Source organism: Bufo gargarizans, chromosome 1, assembly GCF_014858855.1.
Source record: "Bufo gargarizans isolate SCDJY-AF-19 chromosome 1, ASM1485885v1, whole genome shotgun sequence".
Taxonomy (NCBI): Eukaryota; Metazoa; Chordata; class Amphibia; order Anura; family Bufonidae; genus Bufo; species Bufo gargarizans.
This window is the reverse complement of record NC_058080.1, coordinates 356,062,406-356,089,182: the sequence shown is the minus strand read 5'-3', so window position 1 is coordinate 356,089,182 and position 26,777 is coordinate 356,062,406. Positions and strand designations below refer to the sequence as shown.

The window sequence follows — 26,777 nt, the reverse complement described above, 5'->3', positions numbered from 1 at the left end:
AAGTGTGGATAAATTATGGAAAAAATATATTTGTTGTCAGTAATATTTTTCCCAATATTTGGCCCTGACACACAGAAGGTATTGCAGCACAGATGTCACTGCAGACACCCTCTATCCAAAAGTATGGAAAAAAAAATTGCTGGCTATATTATATTGCTGCCAGCCTGCCACCACACACAATAGTCCTTAAAAGGACTTTTGAGTCTTCAAAACGTTTTTCTATTGACTATATTGCGATCACACTCCCTACACTATCTATCCCTTTCTAAGTGCAGCTCTCCCTGACTCATAATGAGCCGAACTATATAGCACCCGATGACGTGTTCCGGCCAGCCAATCACTGTAATGTCAGTAGCCAGTAATGTAGTAACATGGCTACTGGCATTATAGTGATGGCAGTACTTACCTGTACGTTTATTGGCTGCTTAGAAGCAGTGAAGACTCGAGCATGGTGGTCGAGCACATGCGGTACACTTATTCGGCCGAGCATGCTCGCTCAATACTAGTAGGGTCTCATTTTTTGTGGGAAGAGGTGACGGATTGATTGGTACCATTTTTGGGGGCATACACCTTTTTGATTGCTCGGTGTTGCACTTTTTGTGATGTAAGGTAACAAAAATGGCTTTTTTTTTAAACTGTTTTTATTTTTAATTTTTTATGGTGTTTATCGGACAGGGTGGATCATGTTTTATATTTATAGAGCCGGTTGTTACGAACGCGGCGATACCTAATATGTGTGTGTTTTCATTTTTTTTCTATGAAATCAGAGGAAAGGGGCGTTTGCTTCTTTTTTTAACTTGAAACATAATTTTTTTTATTAAAAACTCTTTTTTTTTAACTTAAAAAAATAAATAAAAATTTATTTCTGTTCCACTCTGGGACTTTACTTTTAGGGGTCTGAGCCCCTCTGCAATGCATTACAATACACCTGTATTGTAATGCATTTCCTGTTAGTGTATGACACTGAGTAATACACTAACAGGTTGCCTAGGAGACCAAGCCTGAGGCTGGATCTCCCGGGCACCTGTAGAAGGCAGGTGCTGATGCCATGCAGGGCATTTGGCAGCCTCTGCATGGCATCCGGCTGCCTTCTCACCCGTCAGGTCCCCGCCATAGCAGCGCAGGGACTCGATGGGCTCCCTCACCCTCCTCAAATGCCTTCTATGTCTTGGTCAGCACTGATCGCGGCATAGAAGGAGTTAATCCTCTGGCATCGGCTTGTACAGCGATGCCAACGGATACAGCAGGGGCCCGGCTATCAGGGACTGCCGGACCCCTGTAGTGATCGGGCGCGCACCGCTCCGGTGCCCGACGGATCACCATGATGTAATAGTACGTCAAAATACGGGAACGCACCTGCCGTCATGACGGGAAGGGGTTAATGCTTTCAGGGCAATTTTCCATTTTTCACTTCCCTTATATTTACTCCCTTTGTACTAGTCCCGTCCTTTCAATCAGAACTTTCTATTTTTCTGTTTACATAGCCGAGGGCTTGTTTTTTGTGGAACAAGTTGTACTTTCTAATGGCACCGTTTAATATTGCATATGATGTAGTGGGAAGCTGGAATAAAAATCCAAATGTGGAGGAATTGGAAAATAACGCAATTCTGCCACAGTTTTATGGGTTTTGTTTTTTAGGGCATTCTCTATGTGGCAAAACTAACCTGTTCCCTTCATTCTCTGGGTCAATGATACCACATTTGTATAACTTTTCTTCTGTTTTAATACTTAAAAAATTAAAGGGGATCATCTATTAATTTGAAATGCGCCTACATTAGGCGTATTTCACACGCAGATTGTGGAGCAATGGTTAGTTGCTCCACAATCTGCGACTTCTCCCCACTCATGTCAGGTCTAAAATAGTGGGCGGAGAAGGGGACGGGCCAGCCAGCCTGTCTTATTTACCATTTTTCATTTACCATTTTCTGTTTTAGGCGTAGAAAAAGGTCTAAATGTAAGACAGCAACAAAGCTGTCTTACATTTAGAACTGGGGGAGGATCCGCCAAAGTTATGAAGAGGCTGGCGTCTCTTCATAACTCTGGCGGATCCAACACCAAGTATAGGGGTTTATTAAGACCGGCGTCTAAAACAACAGTCTTAATAAATGTGCCCCAAAAACTTTGGAATGTTTTTTTCTTTTTATCGCCATATTCTGTCCCCCCATACAGGGGCGTACATAGAAATCATTGGGTCCCATAGCAAGAATCTGAATTGGGCCCCTAACTCTGCCACTACCCACCTCTGGCCCATCTCATTTCCTGCCCTTGCTCCTCTTCTGCCACACCCCCATTTGCCAATTCCACCCCATTTGGAATTTTTTGCCCACCTCCCACTACATTGTATGCCACATTAACCACTTTCTGACCACCAATTGACTATAAACATACTGGGCGGTCTGGTTTCATCTGCCAAATGGGGGGCCCGCTGTCAGTGACAGCAGGGCACTCCGGAGAGAAGGCAGGGACCATTTCTGGGTGTCCCTGCCTTCTAGCTCGATGTATTCACAGCGCTCAACGAGTGCTGTGTATACAGCTGAGGAAGTGATCTGCCGCTTCCTGTCCCGGCCAGGGGAGCGCAGGAGCTGTCGGGTCTTCCATAGAGCTCGATCAGTCATGCACTGAGGCTGTACAGATTTGCTCCAAAACTGATTTTTTTAGTTAGCTCACCTCCCAAAAAACATAAAGTTAATCAATCAAAAAGTTGTATATACCCCAAAATGGTAACAATAAAAACGCCACCTCATCCCACAAAAAATGAGCCCCCAGAGAAGACCATAGCCAGAAAAATAAAAAATATGGCTCTAAGAAAATTGCTACACGAAAACATTATTTTTTTTTCTAAAAATGTTATTCTGCAAAACGTAAAATTGATAAAAAAATAGACATATTTGTTATCGCCGTCTCTGTAACAATTTGCATTACATTAAGTGAATGGTGTAAAAAAATTATTATTTTTTTGCCAAAACTGCTTTTTTTTGTCACCTCGCCTCACAAAAAACATAATATCAATCAATCAATCAATCAAAAAGTCGTATGTACCCCAAAATGGTAGCAATAAAAACATCACCTTGTCCCGCAAAAAAGCCCTCACACAAGACTATAGCCAAAAAATGAAAACATATGGCACTAAGAAAATACCAACACAAAAACTAGACATATTTGGTATCATTGCGTCCGTAATGACCTGATCTATAAAAATATCACATGATCTACCCCATCAATTAAACGGTATAATTTTATTTATTTTTTATGACACAGCATGCTGCCCAATACCCCTGATGAAGCCAGTTTTGCTGGCGAAACATGTCGGGGGGCAGTCTCTAGGTTTTAGAATTATGTTCCTTGTCAAATTGTGCCTCAAATATCAGCTAGAAGTACAAGATTAATACCAGAATCTATGCAGTAATTTCGGATATAAGAGACAGTGGAGTAACTGGTAAAGGGAGAAAAGTGACCAACAAGTGTGGTATCTCAGCAGGGAGAGTGCATATCCCTGCTAGTGGAAACAAAACACACACACACATCAGGTATCATAGACAGGGAGCAGTTTATTTTTAACCTTTTCTTTTTGGCTCATGAACAAGTTTTAATGATGACAATTAAAAGCTATATTTTATTGAGATACAAGTATCTGGGTCAAGTTAGGTATTTAGCCATCTAGGCTTCTTTGCATGAATAAAGTTATTATACCTATACCCAGATAGGGTCGGTTAGTGTTGATTGAAAATAAGGCCCCTTGCATGCCCGGATTAGGTCCGGATGTGTTGCGAGTGCGTTCAGTGAAAAATATGCAATTTCGCAGGCAAAGTCATTCAGTTTTGCCTGTGATTGCGTTCAGTTGTTACGTTTTTATCACGTGGGTGCAATGCGTTTTGATGCGTTCTGCACGCGCGTGATAAAAAACTGAATGTATGCAAGCATCATCTCTTAGCAACCATTCGTGAAAAACGCATCGCATCCGCACTTGCTTGCAGATGCAATGCGATTTTCACGCAGCTCCATTTACTTATATGGGGCCAGCGTTGTGTGAAAATTGCAGAATATAGAACATGCTGCGATTTTCACATTACGCACAAGTGATGTTTGAAAACCAACGCACATGTACACAGCCCTATTAAAATAAATGGGTCCAGATTCCGTTCGGGCGCAATGAGTTCGCATTACGCATTGGAATACTCACTCGTCTGCAAAGGGGCCTAACAGTTTACGACCACAATAGGGGTGTTTCTGTATTCAGGACAAAGTGAATAGCAAATTGTGGGGGGAAATTCTCCTGTTATCATTTACTTGTAAAAAAAAAAAAAATGACATTTTTCATTTTCGCACCCAAGTATTAAAAATTCTATGAAACACCTGTTGAGTGAAGTGCTCGCTACACCCCTTAAAAATTCCTTGGGTGGTGTAGCTTACAAAATGTGGTCACTTTTTGGGGGTTTTCACTGTGGGGATACCTCAGGGCCTCTTTAAATGGTGCCCAAAGACCATTCCAGCAAAATCTGCCCTCCAAAAACCATATAGCGCTCCTTGCCTTCTTTGCCCTGCCTTGTTCCCAAACAGCGGTATATAGTCACATATGGGGTGTTTCTGCAAACTTCAGAATCAGGTTAACAAATATTGAGTTTTTTCTGTTGCTAACCTTTGATGTGTTCCAATAAAAAAATTATTAAAATGGAAAATCTGCAAAAAAATAGAAATATTGAAATTTCAACTGTATTTTTACTTTAATTCCTATGGAATACCTAAAGGGTTAACAACATTTTTAAACCCAGTTTTGAATAGTTTGTGGGGTGTCGTTTCTAAAATGTTCTATTATGTAAGCCCTACAAATTGACTTCAGAACTGAACTGGTCCTTAAAAAAATTGAGTTTGGAAATTTTCTAAAAATTTTTTTAAATTGCTTCTAAAATTCTAAACCTTCTAACGTCCTAAAAAAATAAAATTACATTACCAAAATGATGCCAACATAAAGTAGACATATGGGGAATGTTAATTAATGAATATTTTATGAGGCATCACTATCTGTCTTAAAAGCAGAGAGATTCAAATTTAGAAAACAGTGAATTTTTTCAAATTTTTGTTAACTTTTGGATTTTTTTTATAAATAAAGATAAAACATATCGACTCAAATTTACCATTTACATGAAGTACAATGTGTCACAAGAAAACAATTGCTGAATGGCTTGAAAAAGTAAATGCATTCCAAAGTTATTACCACATAAAGTGACACATGTCAGATTTGCTAAATTAGGCCTGGGCAGGAAGGGGGTAAATGTCCTGGTCTGGGAGTGGTTAAAGTACAATTTGTCCTGCAAAAAATAAACCCTAATACAGCTATGTGAACGGAAAAAAAAAGTTATGGCTCAAGAAAGATAGGGCAGAAAAATTAAAATGCAAAAATGAAAAAACCTCTGGTAATACTTAGGCCCAGTGGAGGGGTGCAGGCAATAGCAGGCCGTGTCGGAAATTAGCCTCCTTAGCATCACCCGCGATGCTATGGGGGCTTGTTCCCATCGTGGCCTGCTATTGACTTCCCCCCACATCGCTGGATATGTGGCTCTGAGTTCAGTGACCAGAGCCAGAGTGGTTCTTCAGTCTGGGGGGCGGGGGGTGGCTGATGAGGCAGGCGGTGGATAGCGCATGAGCGCAGTGTACGACTGCTGAGCCAGGCGTACCCTCAAAGTTCTGTGTCTTCTTGCTGCCAGCAATACACTGGCCAATCAGCAGCAGGATCTTTGCACTGCTAAATGATGATTGGCGAGTGTGTTTAGTGCAGCAGATGCAGTACCTGGGAGCCTGGATCATGGACAGGTCAGACAGGGAGGGCTCGGGACATCGGCATCGCGTGCTACCTGTTCACACAAGGAGGAGAAGGGGGCCCCCTTACTGAGCATAGGAACGGAAGATAAGTGGATGGGCCGCGGACCCAAAGTTTTCCCAATTTTTCGGACTGACTGACCTTCATTTCTTAAAGTAATGATGGCTACTTGTTTTTCTTTACTTAGCTGCTTTTTTCTTTTTTCTTGCCATAATACAAATTCTAACAGACTATCAGCTGTGTATCCACCTGACTTCTCCACAACGCAACTGATGGTCCCAACCCCATTTATAAGGCAAGAAATCCCACTTATTAAACCTGACAGGGCACACCAGTGAAGTGAAAACCATTTCAGGTGACTACCTCTTGAAGCTCATCAAGAGAATGCCAAGAGTGTACAAAGCAGTAATCAAAGCAAAAGGTGGCTACTTTGAAGAACCTAGAATATGACATATTTTCAGTTGTTTCACACTTTTTTGTTATGTATATAATTTCACATGTGTTAATTCATAGTTTTGATGCCTTCAGTGTGAATCTACAATTTTTATAGTCATGAAAATAAAGAAAACTCTTTGAATGAGATGGTGTGTCCAAACTTTCGGTCTGTACTGTATATGTAATGACAGATCATGTGACACTTAAATTGCACACAGGTGGACATAATTTCACTAATTATGTGACTTCTGAAGGTAATTGGTTGCACCAGAGCTTTTTATGGGCTTCCTAACAAAGGTATGTACATACGCACATGCCAATTTTCTGTTTTCTTTTTTATAAACAATAGTTTTACTTATATATTTTTCTCATTTCACTTCACCAACTTAGACTATTGTGTTCTGATCCATCACATAAAATTCAGATTAACAAAACATTGAACTTAAGGCTGTAATGTAACAAAACACGAAAAAAGTCAAGGGGGATGAATACTTTTACAATGCACTGTGTCTCTGTTTTGGACTCACTCCTGTTTTTGCCTTCAAATACTGATCAAATGCTGCATTTTTTGCGGCTCGGATGCAGACTAATTCACTTCAGTGGGGCAGCAAAAGTTATGCCGTTGCTCTGCTCCGTGGCCCGAAAAAAAATAAATAAAAAAAGAACATGTCTTGTTCTTGTCCGTTTTGCGGACTAGAATAGGCATTTCTATAATGGGCCACCCGTTCAGCAAATTGCAGAACGCACATGGACGGCATCCATGTTTTGCGGATCCACAATTTGTGGACCCCAAAATATGGCACAGTCGTGTGTACATAGCCTTAAAGAGGATGCTCAAAATACAGGATCCTCTTTTTTGGGCTGTTCTTCTGACAGATTAAAAGTTTTAAAGTGAAAAATAAACATTTACCTCAATGCAATCTTTCTGTTGACACCCTCCCCATTCTGTCACAAGGCCATTACTTGAATCTTGGTCCACTGCATGGTTCAGTCCATGCTGATAAATTAGATCACATTGAAGCACACAGCAGCTGTCACGACTGTGACTGATCCAGACAGGTCTGGGTGGAGAAGATCGCAGCGACTTGCTACTCGCGATAGCTTGTGAGTTTGCTCTGTGGTTCAGGGTATGTCATCCAGGTTTTGCCTTGTGAACCTTTTTGTCCTGACTGGGAGTTTGTAGGCATCCTTCTCAGATGAGTCCTGTCTGCCACTCCCAGCTACTATATTAGTTTCAGTTTCACTTGCAGTCATTGCCAGATATAGTTTCTTACTTCCAGTGCTATTCTGACCTTTGAAGGAGATCGTTTGACGGTATTGCTGTGGAGCTCTTGTCTGGCGTGGACTGTCGTTATTGGGATCACCTTCCCTGCTCGTGACTGGATAAGTCTATCTCTGTTATAGATTGTTTGTTTGTTGCTGTCTTCCCCTGTTGTTCTCCTAGACATGAGTGATGGTGACTAGTGCTCCCATCTGCCTTTCCCCAGTCTAGTCTTGTTAGGGTGACTGAGGGTTTAGGCATCCTGCTCGCCGCATGGGTTCACACCCCGTCTAGGGTATCAGGGCAGACAGGTGCCAGCTTAGGGTTAGTCAGGGGTGACCGTTCTATTTCCCATCCGTAGATAAGGGTCCCCCTTCCCCTCCGTCTGGTGCGACATGACTGCTGCTGGGATAGCGGTCGTGACAGCAGCTCTCACCTTCCCTTCCACCAACCAAGCACGGATGACGCACCTGGATGCATTACGATAAATAAGGAAAAGTAGAAATATCCAGCTCGAGGATGATGAAAAATCGTAGCTTTATTGCGGTATAAAATCGTCGACATACAGGACAAGTTCAGTAACGTGTTTCAGACCATAAACAAATAGCGGTCCTTCCTCATAACACATGAGGAAGGACTGCTATTTGTTTATGGTCTGAAAGGCATTACTGAACTTGTCCTGTATGTCGACGATTTTATACCGCAATAAAGCTACGATTTGTCATCATCCTCGAGCTGGATATTTCTCCTTTTCCTGATGCTGATAAATTAGATGATAAAATGAACCTATAAGGTTGAGTTCAAACTTCAATTATTTGGTCAGTTATTTCCATCCATTTTTATGAGCCAAATTAAGGAGCCAAGCCTACTAGTGGATTAGATATCATGAATAGATCTACACCTGCTCTGTGGGTTTGACCTGCACCTGCTTTTGGCTGACAATAAATGATAAGAATAACTGACCAAATAACTAAAGTGTGAACTGAGCCTAATAGTGATGCACAGTCATTCTACAGCCAAACAACAGGAAGGATTCAAAAGCAGGAGTTTGCACTGCCACAACATGGATTAAAAGAACCTTTTTTTTTCCTCCATTACTTTGTTGGCACTGCCTCCATGACATTATTTTGTTCCACTAAAGAGTCATTTTGACACGTCTATATATATTACTTGCCTGTCACTCTGATGCACAAGAACTGTTTCACTACCAGAAAGGATTAGTTATGCATGTTACTGCAATGCACACTGATGTACACAGAGATACACTCTCCCACAAAATTAATTGTAGGCTGGGATAGACCTGATTTAACACGCTTCATGACAAATTAATTCGTAACTAGCCAAAATTCTTGCGTCTGAATCAATTTTTTTAAAACGTAGCTCCTCTCTGATCTCTACCTTTCCACGTACCAAATTACTCATGTCCAGCAATGGATCTAGACGGTTTTAGCCACTGATTCATCAAGACTGGCATGTACTACGATGATCTTGATGGGCCCTGCTTTGCTAGTGGAGGTCTGTGCCTCCTCCGGCAGTCCATGTGCCAGACTGAAATCTACTCCCACTCATAGTTGGCATAGTTTCTAGTCATGACTTGCACCAGTTTTTGGAGTAAATGATGATAAATGTGCCAAGGGCCTGTAACGGATCTCCTAGCACCCCGACCGGGTACCTCCGTCGATAGATGCTCCTAGTGCTTTCCGAGGACTCCAAGCACTCCACTTGACACCGTACGCACTGCAGACCCCACGAACCGCCGAAGCTTGGTTGAGGTCTCACCGTCTCCTACCCACCCTGGACCTACGACAAGGCTCCAGTCTCCAGTGGGTGAACCTCTCCTAAAACCAGAGAGCAGGAACAGCTCTTACAAGAGCTAGTAATTATGCCAGGGGAGTATAGCAAATCTTCAGCGTATAGCAATCCCCCAGTGTTGATCAGTTACCCAAACACCAGCCTCAACATGATGAAGGATAAAACAGGCACTCTTTATTGAGGGCTACTCGCCCGTATTTATGCAGGTCCCCCATCTGGTGGACAAGCCCCTAGGGGACCAGAAGGGAGACTGTGACACAGGACAGATATGCAGCAATTCAGGATACACAGACACAACACATCCCCACAATGCATCATGGTTTCCTCCTCTCTGCCCTGGAGACACCCGAGGAGCAATTCAATTATCTCTCAGGACAAAGGGAAATCGACAATACACATTTGGAGACAACAGGACAGAAATCACCATTTAAACACACTATGGCACAATGGGACAATAGAAACACACCCAGCATATTCCTCCCCTCTGTCTAGGAGATAATTGAGTCAATTTCTGTATCTACTCAATTGTCTCCTACGCTGAAAAGTTACACTTCTTATAAATTATTACAACTTTGTGAGTTTACATTGTACATATATATAACTTATATCAATTTAACCAGTATAACTTGGGGACAAACCTATCCAAAATTCACTTGAATAGGTTCAGGGGTTTAAAAGTTAGTAAAAGTATCTTAAAGGGTCGTAATCCTGAGGCAAGAGGATGGTAAACAGGCCTCTCCAAAACCCAGTGGCGAGGTTGGTTTCGCCACAGGGCCGATGGCCCAACCACTTTTCAGAAACTGGCAAGGGTGGTGTAAATATATACAGTCCTAATACAATAAAAAACAAACAAACAAAAAAAAGAATAGAGGGTTTTGCAACTCTTTAATTCCAAAACCATGGTGTAGACAGATGATCAATCTCCCCCTTAGTTTTTTTGCGCATTTTCACACACTAAACTAATGCTATTAAAATGATAGCTTCAGCATGGGTCACTGGTATTATATCTGATCAGTATGGGTCAAACTCCCGATATCTCCTTAATTAGTTGTTTGAAGGGATTGCATCACTCACACGATATAATATACTCATAATATACCAATCACTGCTTAAATGAGACTGAGTTAAGCAAAAGCTGACCAGCCAGAAACCCACTTTAAAATGTCTGTCCAGGCTTTGCTTCATCCTAAAAGTTTTTTGCATTTTGCAAAAGTTTGGTATTCCACCTTCTACTTGCCATCTTCTATCATTGACCATTTATTTAGCACTAACATAATTTATTTTCTATTAGCCAACGTGGGTAGCATTTGAAAGGGTTGATTCTTTTAGCAAGAAGAAGTTGGAGTTTTCCAGCTACCAATAATGACATCTGTTGCTTCTGCCTAATCCTGTCTAATGTCTGAAAACCTGCAATATTATGTTACATATAAATCCGAGAGATATAATCTGCTGGAGTGACTTCATCAGGCTGATGTCTGATTGTCTCTCAAACTCTGAAGATTTGCTTTCTGTGTCTTTAATCTGCTCAATCTTTCACTTATGAAGACACTGGTACTATAAAAGTGTTATATAGACTGTGCATGTATTAATATGAATAATTCTCTTTACTTGCATAATACCTCTTTGCATTATATGTAGGCTTGAAAGGGAATGGCCGCACCATCATATTTATAATAATATATTTATATGATTGATATTAGTCAGTCACAGATATAAAATGACACCTAACAAGGTTAACAAAATGACAATATTGGAGTTATTCTGAGTTCATTCATAAAACATCCTTGTTCTAAATACAACCCCAATTCCAAAATAATTGGGGCACTGTGTAAAATGTAAAAAAAGGTTAAAAAACCTGAATGCAACAATTTAGGCTACTTTCACACTAATGTTTTTTGCGGATTCGTCATGGATCTGCAAAAATGCTTCAGTCATGAACGGATCTGGTTGTATTATGTATAGCCAAGACGGAGAAACACCATTAAAAGTCAATGGGGGACGCATCTGTTTTCTATTGTGTCAGAGAAAACGGATCCATTCACATTGACTTACATTGTGTGTCAAGACAGATCCGTCTTTCTCCCCACTACATGGCTGACAGAAAATTGCTGCTTGCAGAGTTATTCTGTCTGCGATGAAGACGTAACCAAACGGAACGGAATGCATTTTGGGGCATTCCGTTTCGTTCAGTACAGTTTTTTACCCATTGATAATGAATGGGGACAAAACTGAAGTGTTTTCTTCCGCTATTGAGATCCTATGATGGATCTCAATAGCGGGAATGAAAATGCTAGTGTGAAAGTAGCCTTTCAAATAGCATAGACCCATATTTTATTCCAAATATAACTTAGAACATATATCAGATGTTGATGTTGAACATAAGACATATAATTTTATGAGAAAAATTAACAAATTTAAGACTTGATGGCAACAACAAATCTCAAAAAAATTGGGACAGAGGCAACAAAAGGCTGGAAAAGTAAGTGGTACTAATAAATACAGCTGGAGGAGGCAGAGACTCTTAGGAGCATAGATAGGCAGAGGTTTACCAATCTGTTCAGAAAAATGTTCCTTCATGTAAAATTGTAAAGACTTTAAATGTCTGTCCATTATAGATGAGCGAATTTCTCATTATAGATGAGCGAATGTACATTTTTCTTTTTTGGTTCAATCCAAATTTATTTGCAGAATATTGCGTAAAAAAACGTCTATTTCCTGGCTGCAGAGAGCCTTTATAGTGGTGTAGAACACTGTGCCTTGCAGTAACACACATAGGGAGTCTGCTGTGGTAGTGAAACAATACTGTGAGTCAGTATGACATGCAGATAAGAGGTGTCACTCTTAGAATCACTGCACACTTCACTTATTTGGGCAGTTACGGGGCCAAAACTGACCAAATAACTCACGTATGAACTCATCCTTACAGGTCGATGTTAGCGTCAAGAAGAAGAGCACTCCTTTTACACTGATTCCACATAGATGTCTAAAGAACCTGTTCTATTAAATGCTTATACAAGTAGAGCCCCCCGACAGAGTGTAGAGGATGTCAGCAGTAAGTTTGTGTTGACGTCACTGATTATTTTGCCCTTCCTCTGATCCGGCAGAACAATAACCCGCAAAAAACGGATCCTGTCTGTGGAGCATCTGCCTTCACTCCGTCAGCATTTGGTGAGTAATCCATCAGTATTGCTAATGCAATTTTTTTTTTTTTAATGAAATGGGTCCAAAACAGAGATGACACGTGAACGGAATATTTGCAAGTCTTCTGTGTTTTGTACCCACTTGCCACTTGCTTTTGGCTACCAAATCACAAGCCAATTCTGATGGGACCATACAGGCCTTACAGCTGTTACACAGACAGGATCCGTTGTGCATCATATTTTACCTTCCTTCCTTCTGACAGCTCAGAGGAAGGGTCAAATAAATGATGATGTCAGCAAAGCCAAAAAGGCTAAATAGTGTCCCAGTCATGAAGTAGAGAGGGTGGGAACTGTGTGAGAAGTCCACAGAGTGGCCCTATGACATAGTGCTGAGGTGAAAGCAGCATCAGGAAGCCACAGAGTGGCAAGGTGACATAGTGTGGAGGTGGCAGCAGCATGAGGAGACCACAGAGTCTCAAGGTAACATAGTGGTGAGGTGGAAGCAGCATGAGGAGACCACAGAGTGGCCCAATCACAGAGTCTGTAGGTGGTGGCAGCATCAGCAGGCCACAGAGTGGCACAATTACATAGTGTGGAGGTGGCGGCAGCATCAGGAGACCACAGACTTGCAAGGTGAAATAGTGTGGAGGTGGCAGCAGCATTAGGAGGCAACAGAGTTACAAGGTGACATACTGTGGAGGTGGGTGGCAATACCAGTACCCGCTGAAGATGGTGGGTGAAAGAAGGAGCACTTGGCATCAGATGTGTGGCATCAGGCTGGTGGCAGCATCAGAATAGTAGCCAGAAGAAACCAGTATCTTTTGTCAAAGTGTTGGTGTGGCACTATGGATGATCTAGTCTGATGCATCAGCCATTGATGGGTACAAATTCAGGCTTATGCACATCTGATTCATCTTGACAAAGGTCAGTCTCTCCACATTTTTGGTGGAAAGGCAAGTTCTTCTTGGGGTAGCTATGGCCTCCACTGCACTAAACACCCGCTCTGATGCCACACTACTGGCCGGGCAGGACAGCTTTTCCAGGGCAAACTCGGCCTGTTGCAGACACAAATCCAGTTTGGCTGTCCAGTAGTCCAGCGGATCTTCAATGTCGGCTGGCAGGGTGCTGTCCAAGTATGCCACCACCTGCTGGTTCAGATTCTGCTCTATGACTAGCTGCTGGTGAGTAGTTTTTTCACTAGAAAAAGTGAAGAAACTGCTCATTAGCGACTATAGACTCAGGCTGCTGCTGATGGAGCTGGTACTGCTCCTGCCTCCCCACCCCGGTGAAACTTTAAGTGCAGAGGGCTCCCCTGGTCTGACCTGCGAGAGGATGGACGATGGTGCAGATAGGCAATGCAACGGCCAACTGACTACATAAGATGTCTCTATAGTAGTTCAGTTTGCCCTCCCTCTCAGCAGGTGTAAAAAAGGCCCTCATTTTGGAACGGTAGCAAGGGTCCAACAAGGTGAGGAGCCAGAAGTCACCCCTTTTCTGACTGGTGACTATTCAATTGTCACTACGCAAGCAAGTGAGGATGCATCGGGCCATTTGTGCAACTCCCTTCCTCCATCTCCAGTGCATACTGCCATGGTGTGTCTGGGTCCTCTGCCTCGTCTTCCTCATTGCTGTGTAGCTCCTCTGGCTGCTCCTCCTCTCCTGTCATCTGTGTAGAAAAACCACCCATTTCGCTACACATTGCTTGTGCTCCAATGTCCTTCTCCTCCTCCTCTAGTTCAGCCCCCACAGGGCTCATGTGGCCGTGAGATCTAGGCGCCACGTCTCCAGTCCCCTGACCAGCCAGATTTACCAGCATCTGTTCCAGGACATCAAGCAGTGGAATGACATTGTTCATTCCAACATATATATGGAGGGTGGAATTCTAATGGGTGGAAAAGTCGCATATCAGCCTATGTTGGGGGATGCCATTCTGCAACTGCAGCTCAAGGAGGGTGTGCTTTGTGGTGTACAAGTGGCTAAAGTGCATGCAAAGTTTCATGGCCATTCTTAGGATGGCTTGCAGATGGGTGGAAGACTTCAGGAACCGCTTGACAACCAGATTGAACACGCACGTGCATGGCACACAGCTCAGCCCTCTTTGACGCAGCACCGATACCATGTTCTTCCCGGTGTTGGTCACCATGATTCCGATTTTGAGTTGTCGCAGAGAAAGCCAGGATTCGATTTCTTGATGAAGGACCCGGAGCAGTTCCTCCCCTGTGTGACTCTCCGTTCGCCCAGGCTAACGAGGTGCAGAACAGCATGACATCGCCGTGCCCTGCACATATGGTATGCTGGAGGCGCTGTGAATTGTCCCTGTAGTGGAGGCTGAGGACACAGTGGAGGATGAGGAGGCAGAGGCGGACATTGTTGCAGGACCAATGACGTGAGAACGTGGACGCGGAAGCAGCGTCATCTGGCCAAGTTGCTGGTGTAGCTGTGCAGGAACCACATTCACTCAGTGGGCTGTAAAGGATATGTATTTTCCCTGACCATAGTTATACTCCACACGTGCAACGCACTTTCGCAGACACTATCAGGCTCAAGGACTGTCCCACCTTCTGTTTTACACAGGTGTGCAGGGCTGGTACTGCCTTTTTGGTAAAGAAATGATGGCTTGGGACTCTCCACCTCGGCTCGGCACAAGCCATCAGTTCTCTTAAAGGTGCAGAGTCCACCACTTGGAAAGAGAGGGACTGCAGCACCAGCAACTTGGAGAGGAGCATATTTAGCTTCTGCACCTTTGGATGAGTGCTTGCATGCTGTTGTCTCTTGGCAATCACTTTGGTGGCTTGGCAACAGCTAATGGAATGACTGACGAGGAGTAGGAGGAGGAGCAGGAGCATCTCATCCAACAGATGATGGGAAGGACAAACAGCTCACTCGGCTGAGGTAGTGGAGCCTTGACTGATTGAAATTGGGTGCATGCCACTGGGTGATGCAGCGGTTGCTGCGGCAGGCAGGACCACCACATCGGAGCCACGGTTCTGCCAAGTCACTTTATGGTGATGCAGCATATGTTGAAGTAGGGCCGTGGTGCCAACATTGGCACACAGGCCACGCTTCACCTTCTGCCCACAGATTCTACAAATGGCCATGTTCACCTCTTCCGGCGGCTTAACAAAAAACTGCCACACTGCCGAGTAGGTGATTTTACCCCCAACACTAAGCACTGGCTGCTACTGCTGCTGCTTCCGTGAACCCCTGCACCACTACTTTCTGGGCAGGTAGGCTCCTGCAAAGTGGGTGGTCTACCCCGGACATGTTTACCTCCCACTGCTTCCACTCTGCTGACTCCCTGCCACGTTAGTGACTTGCTGGCTCCGCTGCTGCCTCACATGCAAGCTCCCAACCTCTTATCCCGATGATGATAAAGCCCCTATTTCACCCGGCCCCCAAGTGTGATCAGTTACATTGTCATCATCGAGTACTGTCTGCACGTCACTGATGTCCTCCTCAACGGTCTCTGGGTCAGGAGCCTGACCGCTCGCAACACCAGCTCCCACGTCACTCTCATCACTACTTGCCTGCCTACCGGAGGAAGCGGGGGAATATCCTCCACATCTTGGCTGGCCAGTAGCTGCTGACTGTCCTCTAGTAGCTCATCCTCGCTGTATAGTGGAGCTGAGCCCACAGCATATAATACTTTTCTGGCTGAGGGAACAGAAAAGGACAGAGGCAGGTTGAGGACAGGTCAGGGCACAGGGCCATACCAAGTAAGGATTGTGTCTGACGAACCTACCGGCTCTTGGCTGGCGGTGTCTGATGTTGCTTGGGACGAAATGGATGGCCGAGTCAACCATTCAAGAACCGCTGGGTTGCTGGTGAAGACACGACCGCTAGGTGACACCTGGAGCTCAGGCCTCTCGCTGCGACTCCTGCTACCACGCCCCCTTACTCTGCTGCGACCTGCACCAGAAACATTTAGGCCTCTGTCACTCCCCTGTGCCGAGCCTGGCACTTCTCTGTCTGACATACTGTTAGATCAAATAAATAAATAAAAAGGAAATTAAAACACCCCAAACAGTCTGTAATTTGCTCACTTCACCATGCAACGGCTAATAAGCCCTTTTTTTCTACTAATACATGCCAAAAAGGGCTTTAGAACATATAACTGCACTGCTGAACGGCAAATAGGCCCTTATTTTTTCCACTTATACATGCAACAAAGGGCTTTACAACATATAACTGCACTGCTGAACGGCAAATATATATATTTTTGCCACTAATACACGCCAAAAAGGGCTGTAATTCTCACTTCACCACACAATGGCAAAAACTTTTTTTTGTGCCACTAATACACGTCAAAAAGTGCTTTAGAACATATAACTGCACTGCTGAACGGCAAATAATATATATTTTTGCCACTAATACACTGTCAAGAAGGGCTTTAGAACATATAACTGCACCGCTGAACTGCAAATAGGCCCTTATTTTCTTCCACCTATTCACGCCAAAAAAGGCTTTAGAACATATAACTGCACCGCTGAACGACAAATAATATATATTTTTTTTGCCACTAATACACGCCAAAAATGGCTGTAATTTTCTCACTTCACCACAAAACGGCTAAGGGTACTTTCACATTTGCGTTGTGAAGATCCGGTAGGCAGTTCAGTCGGCGGAACTGCCTGCTGGATCTGTAAATCAGTGTGGAAACGGATAGCATTTTTAGACAAATCCGGATGCAGATCCGTCTAACAAATGCATTGAAACACCGGATCCGTCTTTCCGGTGTCATCCGGAAAAAAGGATCCGGTATATTGTTTTCGATTTTAAAAGTTTGCGCATGCGCAGACTGGAAAACCGGATCTGTTTTGGCAGAACAATTGGTGCCGAATCCAAGAATAAGGCATCTGAAATTGAAAATAATGCCAGAGCCGGTATTCCGGCAAGTCTCCCGGAATTTTGGACGGAGAAAATACTGCAGCATGCTATGGTATTTTCTCAGGCCAAATACCATAAGAGTGACTAAACTGAAGACATCCTGGTGCATATGAATGGATTGCTCTCCATTCAGAATGCATTAGGAAAAAACAAATCCTGTGACGGAACTCAATACCGGAAAACTAGTGTGAAAGTACCCTAATAAGCCATTTTTTTCCCAATAAAAGCCAAAAAATGCTTTAGAACATATAATTGCACCCACAAGGGCAAATAAGACAAGATATTTCCTTGTAATAAACCCTGTTAATGGCTGTATCAAACAGCACTTGCATCCCAATAACAAGAACGGTTTCTGGAGTTACAGAGCTGTATAGCAAGGTGTAATAGGTGTAATAGGATTGTTCTTATTACCCAGGCTGTAAACTCCCCTACTGAACCTTGTTCTGCTTCAATACTGTGGAATGAATCCTCCCTAAACACCTGGAAAGGCCCTATCAATGATGAACAGCATGTAGAGGCTTTAGAATAACATATGCTCTGATCGAGACATCTCTTTCAGGGAAGGCCTTGCATATTGCAGCAAGTCAATACTAAACCACATACTGCATCCATCAAAACAGATTGGCTTTGCAGAAGAAGAGTCTGGGTGCTGAACTGACAGGCTGCAGTTGAGACCTTTCACAAATATAAAGCATTTGATGCATCAAGAAACAAAGAATACAGCAAGGAAGACCCAGGACTATTGAGCAACTAGAATGGGACAACATTCCTATCCCAAAACTCCAGCAATTGGTCTCCTCACTTCCCTTATTTTTACGGACTATTGTTAAAGAAGAGGGGATGGTACACAATGGTATTCAAGTTCTAAATGACCTAAAGGGGTTGTGCGGGCTCAGAGATGGTCTTCCCAGAGGGGCTGCCTGGGTGACGAAGGGGATATGTCTGGGTTCAGCTCTGAACCTGGACAACCTCTTAAATTGTGTTTATGAACTGGTAAAATGTCTCACTTTCAACGTTTGATATGTGTTCTATGTTTTATGAAAAAATTTAGGATTTTTAGATTTACCAATTAAATTTTTATTCATATTTATTTACCTTTTACACAGCACCCCAACTTTTTTGGAACTGGGGTTGTAAATATCCAAACCTGCCCTTTTGATAGGAAAGCTTCTCCAATCCCGTACACCCACAATTGTTTGTTTTCAGCTGTGAAATCACAAGGTTAGAGCTATTTTCTTTAACTATAAAAAATAATAGAAGTGAGAAGCTACCCATAGAAAATTTGTGTTATCATGGAGTTCTTATTAGACCATCTGCCATCTCAGAAAGTTTAAAGAGCAAACCAAACCATTATGCACAGCCCTGTACATTGGAATGCTAAATAATATTCTAAGATAATATAGAGATAATATAATCACAGGGAAAATTACATGTGCCGCATAAAATCACATCATGCACATGTGACTTCTTGATCTAGAATATGAATTATAATCTCACCATAAATGATTGCATTCCACGATTCTGCTGCTGCCAAGATAACATTTTACAGTTTTTCAGTAAAGGATTATAAAATGACAGTTTATTTGCTTCATGCCTTTGGCTTCTAGCATTACCCACAACTAAATCCTACAAAGTACAGCAGGATTTATTATGCATTAGAATATGCAATATCATGATGCACAAATGGATTTTAGGGGGATGGAGGTTGCATAACCTGGATGAAAGAGTTATACCAGTCACTAAGAGACACTGCTACAGAATATAAGGTCTAGTTGAACCATAAAGTTGATCCATATATTAGTAATATTAGCGTAATATGGTTGTGGATACATTTCAGTGTTACGTAATACGTTGCACGATATGCATCATTACTATTGGCAAGTGAATCTGTGCAGATAATCTAAAGTACACGCTATGTTGTCCTACTAAGGAATGAAATGAAAGGTTGCAAAATGATATGATGATATGCATTCAGTAGCCTTGTAAGGAAAGACCAAAATAGCTTCAAATCATGATGTTTCCAGTGAAACTCCCTTCCATCTTAAATGGCATATATGCAGCCACTGGATTATATTCCATGATATTCTTTGACTTTCTACACAATACATTTCTGAATAATAACAGTAAAAATACCTATAAAATACATTTCCAGTGTCTTAAAAGGGTTGTCCGGGCTCCAGATATTGATGACCTATCTGCAGGATAGCTATCAGGAGCTTAACCAGCTAAGATTTTCTTCATGGCTGTGCTGGTAGAGTTGTCATTAGAGATGAGTGAATATTAAAAAAATTTGATTTGGCCAGTTCGATGAATTTTCTAAAAAAAATGTGGTTAGATCCGAATTTATTTGCGGCGTATAGCGTTAAAAAACTGCTATTTCCTGGCTGCAGAGAGCCTTTATAGTTGTGTAGAACACTGTGCCTTGCAGTAACACACATAGGGAGTCTGCTGTGGTAGTGAAATAATAATGTGAGTCAGTATGACATGCAGATGACAGGCGTCACTCTTAGCATCATTGCATACTTCACTTATTTGGGCAGTCATGGGGCCAAAACTGACCAAATAACTATGAACTCAGCCTTACTGATCGATGTTAGCGTCAAGAAGAAGCGCACTTATTTTACCCTGTCATCAGCTGATTCCACATAAAGTCAGGTCCATAAATATTGAGACATCGACACAATTCTAACATTTTTGGCTCTATACACCAACACAATGGATTTGTAATGAAACAAACAAGATGTGCTTTAACTGCAGACTGTCGGCTTTAATTAGAGGGTATTTACATCCAAATCAGGCGAACGGTGTAGGAATGACAACAGTTTGCATATGTGCCTCCCACTTGTTAATGGACCAAAAGGAATGGGACATAATAATAATAAAAATTATAAATCAAACTTTCACTTTTTAATACTTGGTTGCAAATCCTTTGCAATCAATTACAGCTTGAAGTCCGGAACGCATAGACATCACCAGACACTGGGTTTCATCCCTGGTGATGCTCTGCAGGCTTCTACTGCAACTGTCTTCAGTTCCTGCTTGTTCTCGGGGCATTTTCCCTTCAGTTTTGTCTTCAGCAAGTGAAATGCATGCTCAATCAGATTCAGGTCAGGTGATTGACTTGGCCATTGCATAACATTACACTTCTTTCGCTTAAAAAACTCTTTGGTTGCTTTTGCAGTATGCTTTGGGTCATTGTCCATCTGCACTGTGAAGCCCTGTCCAATGAGTTCTGAAGTATTTGGCTGAATATGAGCAGATAATATTGCCCGAAACACTTCAGAATTCATCCTGCTGCTTTTGTCAGCAGTCACATCATCAATAAATACAATATGCCATTCCATAACACTACCACCACCATGCTTCACTGATGAGGTGGTATGCTTAAGATTAGCAGTTCCTTTCCTTCTCCATACTCTTCTCTTCCCATCACTCTCGTACAAGTTGATCTTGGTCTCATCTGTCCATAGGATGTTGTTCCAGAACTGTGAAGGCTTTTTTAGATGTCGTTTGGCAAACTCTAATCTGGCCCTCCTGTTTTTGAGTCTTACCTATGGTTTACATCTTGTGGTAAACCCTCTGTATTCACTCTGGTGAAGTCTTCTCTTGATTGTTGACTTTGAAACACATACACCTACCTCCTGGGGAGTGTTCTTGATCTGGCCAACTGTTGTGAAGGGTGTTTTCTTCACCAGGCAAATAATTCTTCGGTCATCCACCACAGTTGTTTTCCATGGTCTTCCGGGTCTTTTGGTGTTGCTGAGCTCCCCGGTGCATTCCTTCTTTTTAAGAATGTTCCAAACAGTTTTTTTGGCCATGCCTAATGTTTTTGCTATCTCTCTGATGGTTTTTTTTTTTTTTTTTTTCAGCCTAATGATGGCTTGCTTCACTGATAGTGACAGCTCTTTGGATCTCATCTTGAGTTGACAGCAACAGATTCTAAATGCAAATAGCACACTTGAAATGAACTCTGGACCTTTTATCTGCTCATTGTTATTGGGATAATGAGGGAATAACACACACCTGGCCATGGAACAGCTGAGAAGCCAATTGTCCCATTACTTTTGGCCCTTTAACAAGTGGGAGGCACATATGCAAATTGTTGTACTTCCTACACCATTCATCTGATTTGGATGTAAATGCCCTCATATTAAAGCTGACAGTCTGCAGTTAAAGCACATCTTGTTTGTTTCAATTCAAATCCATTGTGGTGGGGTATAGAGCCAAAAATGTTAGAATTGTGTTGATGTCCCAATATTTATGGACCTGACTGTAGATTCCTACAGAACCTGTTCTATTAAATGCTTATACAAGTAGAGCCCCTCGATAGAGTGGAGAGGGTGTCAGCAGTAAGTTTGTATTGACGTTACTGATTATTTTGCCCTTCTTCTGATCCGTCCCAACAATAACTCCCAAAATCTGAAAAACTGATCCTGTCTGTTGAGCATCCGCCTTTACTTGGTCAGCATTTGGTCAGTAATCCATCAGCATTGCTAATACAAAAAATAAACAAAAAACAGTAGTGGATCCAAAACAGAGATGACACGTGAATGGAATATTTGCATGTCTTCTGTGTTTTGTACCCACTCCTGTTTTTGGCTACCAAATCACAAGCCAATTCTGATGGGACCATACAGGCCTTACAGCTGCTATACAGACAGGATCCATTGTGTCTCTCATTTTTCCTTCTTTCTGACAGATCAGAGTAAGGGTCAAATAAATGACTAGTAGCCCAGTCATAAAGTGGGGAGGGTGAGAACAGCATGAGAAGTCCACAGAGTGACGGTATGACATAGTAGTGAGGTGGAAGCACCATAAAAAGGCCACAGAGTGGCACAATGACAGTGTGGAGGTGGCAGCAGCAGCATCAGGAGGCCACAGAGTGGCACAAGGACATAGTGTGGAGGTGGCGGCAGCAGTAGCAGAATCGGGAGGAGGCCACAGAGTGGCACAATGACAGTGTGGAGGTGGCTACAGCATGAGGAGGCCACAGAGTGGCAAGGTGACATAGTGTGGAGGTGGCATCAGCATCAAGAGACCGCAGAGTGGCAAGGTGACATCGTGTGGAGGTGGCAGCAGCATGAGGAGGCCACAGAGTGGCAAAGTGACATAGTGTGGAGGTGGGGGAAATACCAGTACCAGCTGAAGATGGTGGGTGAAAGAAGGAGCACTTGGCATCAGATGTGTGGCATCAGGCGGGTGGCAGCATCAGAATAGTAGCTGAGGCAGGTAGCCAGAAGAAACCGGTCTCTTTTGTCAAGATTTGGGTGAGGCAGCATGGATAATCTAATCTGATGCATCAGGCATTGGTGAGTGGAAATCCTGGCTGATCCAAGCCTGATTCATCTTGACAAAGGTCAGTCTCCCCTGGGGTAACTATGGCCCCCGCCGCACTAAACACCCACTGTGATGCCACACTACTGGCCGGACAGGACAGATTTTTCAGGGTAAACTCTGCCAGTTGCGGCCACAAATCCAGTTTGGCTGCCCAGTAGTCCAGGGGATCTTTAATGTCGGCTGGCCAGGTGCTCTCCAAGTATGCCACCACCTGCTGGTTCAGATTCTGCTCCAGATCAGGATGCTGCTGTTCGTGAGTAGTTTATTCCTAGGCAGGTGAAAAAAGCTGCTCATCAGCTACTCTAGACTCAGGCTGCTGCTGATGGAACTGGTACTACTCCTGCCACCCCACCCCTCCCCAGCAGCAATGGCAGTGGTACGTATGCGCAGAGGGCCCCCCTGGTCCGACCTGCGAGAGGATGGAAGATGGCGCAGATAGGTAGCGGCCAACTGACTACATAGGATGTGTCTATAATAGTTCAGTTTGTCCTCCCTCTCAGCGGGTGTAAAAAAGGCCCCCATTTTGGACTGGTAGTAAGGGTCCAACAAGATGGAGAGCCAGAAGTCATCCCTCTGCCGAATGGTGACAATTCAGCTGTCACTACCAGGGGCGTAGCTAGAAATGTCTGGGCCCCATAGCGAAAAAATTTATGGGCCCCCCTCCCGGATCTTCCACCCCCACATACCTCTCGGACCTCCCACCCCTTCCAGAGCTCCCACCCAAACACCCCTCATAGACCTCCTACCCCCACACCCATCCTAAATCTCCCACCGCCATGAGCATAGAAAAGTCAGAGGAAAAACCAAATAAGTATTTGAACATTTTTAGTCAAAATTGAAAACCATTCAGTAACTGATAAAGTGACAAATCTGATAAACATGAAAAATTGAAAAAACCGAATTATTAGTAATTGTATTTTAAAGTAAAGTGTGTGTGTGGTGGGGAGCGGGGGAAATTAGACTTACTTGTAAGACTAGTTGTGAAGTGTCCTCTTCACAGACTTGCTTTTTTTTTAACTTCCAGACGTGTCATCATTAAACGTTACCTTTAAAGGAGAGGGGAAAGAGGAAAGCTTTAAGATTTAATCTAAACACACAATACTACCCATCTATTCCTTTTTACTTACTTAAAACTGTATCCAAATATCTGTGTATAATACCATGACATATAATAGCATCATATACTATATAACCCCCTGATGTCACAGATATCCCCTCTTCATCAAGTGTCCTGCTCCCCCCTCCTGCCTATATAATGGTCCAGACCTCCAGGATCCTCCTTCCCCTTACTCCCCATATATAATGGTCCAGACCTCCAGGGTCCTGCTCCCCCCTCCTCCCTAAATATAATGGTCCAGACCTCCAGTGTCCTACTCCCCCCTCCTCCCTATATAATGGTCCAGACATCCAGGGTCCTGCTTCCCCCTCCTCCCTAAATATAATGGTCCAGACCTCCAGGGTCCTGCTCCCCCCTAAATAGAATTATCCAGACCTCCAGTGTCTTGTTCCCCCGTATATAATGTTCCAAACCTTCAGGGTCCTGCTCCCCACTTCTTAAATATAATGGTTCAGACCTCCAGGGTCCTGCTCCTCCCTCCTCCCCAGATATAATGGTTCAGACCTCCAGTGTCCTGTTCCCCCTATATAATGGACTAGACTGGACCTCCAGGGTCCTGCTCCCTCCTTCTCCTTAAATGTACTGGTCCAGACCTCCAGGGTCCTGTTCCCCCCCTCCTCCCCAGATATAATGGTCCAGGACTCGAGAGTAAATTTCACCAGTCCCAGAGTCAGCCAGCCCTCACCACACAGCCACTTGAACGTCTGCACGCCCACACTCCAGCAGCGCTGCCAGGCCCAGCAGCACGCAGCTTCGCTGTACGCTCCATCTCCTCCACTTCTAGCCAGTAGGACTGCCGCCCACACTGGGAGCGCGACCACTCCCTCTCCTCACTGCAGGTACACCTCTCTGCCTGCAGCTGCCCCCTATTGCACCGCCCACAGCCTGCAGGCCCTGCAGATAGAGCTTTCTCTGTCTGTCCTGGAGGGGCCTGCAACCCCTGTAGCAATGCTGTATGAATTTAAAAAATAAATAATCCTCAGCTGGCAGCCCAGGCCCCCAGTGGCGTAGGGCCCCATAGCCATTGCTATGGCTGCTATGGTGATGCCTACACCCATTGTCACTATGCAAGCAAGTGAGCATGCATCCGGCCATTTGTGCAAGTGACTCAAAGGGACTCCCTCCTTCTCCACTGCATACTGCCATGGTGTGTCTGGGTCCTCTGCCTCCTCTTCATCATCATCCTGTAGCTCCTCTGGCTGCTCCTCCTCTCTTGTCACCTGTGTGTAAAAGCCACCTATTTCGCTACGCATTGCTTGTGCTCCAATGTCCTCCTCCTCCTCTAGTTCAGCCCCCACAGGGCTCATGTGGCCGTGAGATCTTGGAACCACGTCTCCAGTCCCCTGACCAGCCAGATTTACCAGCATCTGTTCCATGACATGAAGAAGTGGAATGAAATTGCTCATCCCGTAATCCTGGTGACTGACAAATAACGTAGTCTCCTCAAAAAGGCCTGAGCAAACGGCAGGTGTCACGCATGAGCTGCCACTGGCTGACATCAAAGTTACACAGAGGAGTACTCCTGTCCGCTTGGATCACCAAGAAATCGTTTATGGCCTTTCTCTGTTTTTATAGTTGGTCCAACATATAGCCTATGTTGGGGGATAGCCTATGCATATCAGCCTATGTTGGGGGATGCTGTTCTGCAGCTGCAGCCCAAGGAGCATGTGTTTGGCAGTTTACAAGTGGCTGAAGTGCATGCAAAGTTTCCTGGCCATTTTTAGAATGTCTTTCAGATGGGTGAAAGACTTCAGGAACTGCTTGACAACCATATTGAACATGTGTGCCATGCAGAGCGCATGGCTCAGCCCTCCTTGATGCAGCGCAGACACCATGTTCTTCCCATTGTTGGTCACCATGATTCTGATTTTGAGTTGTTGCAGAGAAAACCAGGATTTGATTTCTTGATGAAGGACACGGAGCAGTTCCTCCCCTGTGTGACTCCATTCGCCCATGCAAACGAGATGTAGAAAAGTCTGACACCGCCGTGCCCTGCACATATGGTATGCTGGAGGGACACTGTGAATTGTCCCTGAAATGGAGGCTGAGTACACAGTCGAGGATGAGGAGGCAGACATTGTCGCAGGAAAAACAGCATGAGAATGTGGAGGCGAAAGCGTTGTCACCTGCCCAAGTTGCTGGTGTGGCTGGCCAGGAACCACATTTACCCAGTGGGCTGTAAAGGACATATACTTTCCTTGACCGGAGTTACAGCTACTGACCAATTTTCCCAAAAAAGGCTGTTTCACAAAAAAATTCACTATTGAATGGCTAATCAACGCATTTTGGTCCATACTGCAAAACAAAGTCTACAATCACCCAACAATTTTCACAAAAAAGGCTTTATCACAAACAAATTTCATCACTGAATGGCTAATCGACGTAATTCGGTCCGTACAAGAAAAGGCAGTCCACAATCACCCATGAATTTTCCCCAAAAATGCTGTATCACAAAGAAATTTCACCACTGAATGGCTATTTGACGTAATTTGGTCCATACAGCAAAAGGAAGTCTACAATCACCCAATTTTCCCAATAAAGGGTGTATCACAAATACATTTCACCATTGAATGGCTAATCAACGTAATTCGGTCCATACAGCAAAAGGAAGTCTACAATCACCTATCAATTTTCCTTATAAAGGGGGTATCACAAACAAATTTCACCACTGAATGGCTAATCGACATAATTCGGTCTGTGCAGCAAAAAGCAGTCTACAATCACCCATCAATTTTCCCAAAAAAGGCTGTACTGTATCTAAAAAAAAATCACTACTAAATGGCTAATCGACTTAATTCAGTCTGCACAGCAAAAATCGGTCTACAATCAGCCATCAATTTTCCTAAAAAAGGCTGTATCGCAAAACAATTTCACCACTGAATGGTTGATCTACGTAATTCGGTCCATACAGCAAAAAGAAGTCTACAATCACCCATCAATTTACCCATATTCTTTCTCCAATTAACACACCCC

At 43.6% G+C, this 26,777-nt stretch overlaps 1 protein-coding gene across 1 annotated transcript in view; it reads right to left on the bottom strand.

Annotated features, from left to right (window-relative positions):
- LINGO3 (leucine rich repeat and Ig domain containing 3) overlaps positions 1-26,777 on the bottom strand; it is a 107,254-nt gene that overhangs the window by 5,284 nt on the left and 75,193 nt on the right. Inside the window, exon 2 of the mRNA XM_044283210.1 lies at positions 23,654-23,733. The gene's annotated coding sequence lies outside the window, so the exon portion shown is untranslated. The remainder of the gene's footprint in view (positions 1-23,653; positions 23,734-26,777) is intronic.